Raw genomic sequence first — 4,833 nt, 5'->3', positions numbered from 1 at the left:
GTGCTAGCATGGAGAACGGACGTTAAACGATGATGATGATGATGATGATATATATATATAAAAATACAAAATGGGACAAGAATGCAAAACATTCAAACAGACGACACAAAAAAACGGATGGGTCATTTGAAGCCTCTAATCCTCAGTCAAGAACCGGATCATCCTTTCAAGATTAATCAGCCGAAATTGTGAGGATGATGCGGTTCTTGACTGAAGATTAGAGGCTTCGAATGACCTGTCCGTGTTTTTTGTATCGTCTATTTGAATGTTTTGCGTTCTTGTCCCATTTTGTATTTTTATATATATTTTTTAGACATAAATTATTGCAGCGTAACATACACCTTGTTCTCTTATATGTATATATATATATGTATGTGTGTGTGTATTATTACACTTACAAAAATTTCATACATTGTTACATATGCTTTTATTACACACACGTGGAGGCGCAATGGCCCAGCGGTTAGGGCAGCGGACTCGCGGTCGTAGGATCGCGGTTTCGATTCCCAGACCGGGCGTTGTGAGTGTTTATTGAGTGAAAACACCTAAAGCTCCACGAGACTCCAGCAGGGGATGGTGGTGATCCCTGCTGTACTCTTTCACCACAACTTTCTCTCACTCTTACTTCCTGTTTCTGTTGTACCTGTATTTCAAAGGGCCGGCCTTTTCACTCTCTGTGTCACGCTGAATATCCCCGAGAACTACGTTAAGGGTACACGTGTCTGTGGAGTGCTCAGCCACTTACACGTTAATTTCACGAGCAGGCTGTTCCGTTGATCGGATCAACCGGAACCCTCATCGTCGTAACCGACGGAGTGCTTCCTAAAATTACACACACATTTGAAAACAAATATATGCTCATACATACATACACACAAAAAAAAAGAAATTAAATGAAAAGTATATGTTCAGGTATAAACATTTGTTTCGTTGACAAATGGATTGTGTAATAGCAATTTTCAGATCATAAACACTGCTGACAATTTTAAAATAACAAAAGAAGTTTTCTTTCAAACATATAAGTCTGTGTGTATGTTTGCATGTGTGTGTGTGTGTGCTAGTGTATGTCTGTGTGGGTATTCATGCCGATGTGTGTATAGTTGTGTTCTTGTGTGTATATGTTTTTATGTGGGCTTGTGTGTTCGTGAATGTGTATGGTTGCATACTGGAATTGTTTATAATTACAAGTATTTCTCTTTGTGGATTGCTGATTATCTTGCTGTCATTCTAATATTACCCTACACATACCTATTTCTTTACTACCCACAAGGGGCTAAACACAGAGGGGACAAATGGATTAAGTCGATTATATCGACCCCAGTGCGTAACTGGTACTTATTTAATCGATCCCGAAAGAATGAAAGGCAAAGTCAACCTCGGCGGAATTTGAACTCAGAACATAAAGACAGACAAAATACTTATTTCTTTACTATTCACAAGGGGCTACACACAGAGGGGACAAACAAGGACAGACAAACGGATTAAGTGATTACATCGACCCCAGTGCGTAACTGGTACTTATTTAATCGACCCCGAAAGAATGAAAGGCAAAGTTGACCTTGGCGGAATTTGAACTCAGAACGTAACGGCAAACGAAATATGGCTACACATTTCGCCCAACGTGCTAACGTTTCTGCCAGCTCTCACCCTATACATACGTGTCTATAGCACGTCCACATACTTCTGCATGTGTTATGCAGGTAGTGCAAGTGGTATTGTGGTTCTGGTATTATATTTACTATGCATACGTTTTAGTTGTGGAGGCGCAATGGCCCTGTGGTTAGGGCAGCGGACTCGCGGTCGGAGGATCGCAGTTTCGATTCCCAGACCGGGTGTTGTGAGTGTCTATTGAGCGAGGCTCCGGCAGGGGGTCGTGGCGATCCCTGCTGTACTCTTTTGCCACAACTTCCTCTCACTCTTTCTTCTGTTGGCCTGCTCGCTTAGCCAGCAGGGTGGCGTCATTTGAAGGCTAAAACAATGTGAAGCGCATTGTGATCAGCGATGTGTAGCAACATCTGATAGCCTGGTCAGTCACGGTGACGTTTTAGTTAGTATTGGAATTGTCTGATTTTAGAGAACAGACTCAGGTAGCTGTCATAATGATGAGTCTCAAGGGTGTTAAGACAAATTTTGATACTAATTCGATTCAGTACGCTTCTCTTCCTTGCCTGATCTGAGAAGACAGCAGCATAGCATCAACACAGTGAGAAGATCAGGCAAAGATGATTGTGACTAGGTGGTCAGTGTGCGGTCCACCTGGGACTGGAAGCATCCAAATTAGTCTTGTGGAACCCACTTCATGGTGATGTAAGAAGAGAGAAATGTTGTCACACTTACATCGACAACTTGCAGACACTGACCTGGAACATATTCAGGACCTGGAGGCAGTGATGATGGACTGAGAAGTGTGGCAGGACTATACTCTCTTTTTACTCTTTTACTTGTTTCAGTCATCTGACTGCGGCCATGCTGGAGCACCGCCTTTAGTCGAGCAAATCGACCCCGGGACTTATTCTTTGGAAGCCCAGTACTTATTCTATCGGTCTCTTTTTGCCGAACCGCTAAGTGAAGGGGACGTAAACACACCAGCATCGGTTGTCAAGCAATGCTAGGGGGACAAACACAGACACACAAACACACACATACTCTTTTACTTGTTTCAGTAATCTGACTGTGGCCATGCTGGAGCACCACCTTTAGTCGAGCAAATCGACCCCGGGACTTATTCTTTGGAAGCCCTGTACTTATTCTATCGGTCTCTTTTTGCTGAACCGCTAAGTGAAGGGGACGTAAACACACCAGCATCGGTTGTCAAGCAATGCTAGGGGGACAAACACAGACACACAAACACACACATACATACATATATATATATACATGTATAGACAGGCTTCTTTCAGTTTCCATCAACCAAATCCACTCACAAGGCATTGGTCGGCCCGGGGCTATAGCAGAAGACATTTGCCCAAGATGCCACGCAGTGGGACTGAACCCGGAACCATGTGGTTGATTAGCAAGCTACTTACCACACAGCCACTCCTGCGCCTATGTTGCTGTAGTCCTGATTAGAAATTAGCCATAATAATAATAATAATAATGATAATAATGCTATGTGGCATGTTGGTAGAGAACTGACGATTGTTTGCTGTCATTATACTCCTACCAGTGTACTTTTAAGAAGACTGGAAGACCAGGAGTACAGGCTACCATACAAAATGCATGGAGGGTGATTGTAAGAACTGGAATATGGCATACATCGGGGAGACTTCTAGGAGTTTAGCTGAGAAGCTAAACACAACCACACACACACAGACACAGCCATGCATACATACACACACAAGAATGAATACAAGACATATATATTTCTTTATTGCCCACAAGGGGCTAAACATAGAGGGGACAAACAAGGACAGACAAACGGATTAAGTCAATTACATCAGCCCCAGTGCATAACTGGTACTTAATTTACCGACCCTGAAAGGATGAAAGGCAAAGTCAACCTCAGCGGAATTTGAACTCAGAATGTAACAGCAGATGAAATACCTATTTCTTTATTACCCACAAGGGGCTAAACACAGAGGGGACTAACAAGGACAGACAAACAGATTAAGTCAATTACATTGGCCCCCCAGTGCATAACTGGTACTTAATTTACCGACCCCGAAAGGATGAAAGGCAAAGTCGACTTCAGCGGAATTTGAACTCAGAATGTAACAGCAGATGAAATACCTATTTCTTTATTACCCACAAGGGGCTAAACATAGAGGGGACAAACAAGGACAGACATAGGTATTAAGTCGATTACATCGGCCCCCAGTGCATAACTGGTACTTAATTTACTGACCCCGAAAGGATGAAAGGCAAAGTCGACCTCGGCGGAATTTGAACTCAGAACGTAGCGGCAGATGAAATACCGCTAAGCATTTCGCCCGGCGTGCTAACGTCTCTGCCAGCTCACCAAGAATGAATACAATACATATAGATATGCACACATACACACAGAGGAACACATGCTCACAAGAATGAACACATAATATATATAGACATGCACACCTACACACACACACACATGGGAATCCACATGCACACAAGAACAAACACACAAACATACACACAGACTCTTACCTATTTAAAAAATGGGCTAATCCACTTATACATGCATATGATACATGTACCTAAGTAAACACACACACACACACACTTACAGACTAGTCCTCAGACAGACCGAAAGCAGATCTAGAAGAGGGCATATCAGTGAGGAGGTCATGAAAGGACTCTGACAGAGAAAACTAACAACCAATTGAATGTTCAATCAACACATTAAACAAACAATTGAATAGTTAGTCAGTTGGTAAAATAAAGCAGTGGTATTGAAACAGTGTGTGTGTTTAATTTTTATTGGCTTAATAACCCTCCCTAGACACAATAAGATGTGGAATTCTACTTTAAGCACCCCATATAACCCTTTGTAACTTTTTTTATTTTTTAGAATTTTCAGAAAATTTTTATGAATTTATATTCTACACACAGGAATTCACACAGCTATAAAATTTTTTTATTTTTAATTAAAAATTTTTTTTTTATTTTTTAACTTTTTAAAATATTTTTTTGCGTTTTCTTTTTAAATCACAGTTATCCCAAAGACCATTAAATGTGTTCATGGGGGGGAGAAAAATATTGCAAAACAGCAATACATCAGATTGTAAAACAAATGAGGAGGGTTATGAAATGTGCTAAAAACAACAGCTAAATCAAACACTAAAATTTGTTTTGTTTGTTTTTGTATAATCATATGAATTCCTGTGTATAGAACACAAATTGTCATACTGGACC

Source organism: Octopus sinensis, linkage group LG25 (assembly GCF_006345805.1).
Source record: "Octopus sinensis linkage group LG25, ASM634580v1, whole genome shotgun sequence".
Taxonomy (NCBI): domain Eukaryota; kingdom Metazoa; phylum Mollusca; class Cephalopoda; order Octopoda; family Octopodidae; genus Octopus; species Octopus sinensis.
Note: the sequence above shows the minus strand (reverse complement) of the source record.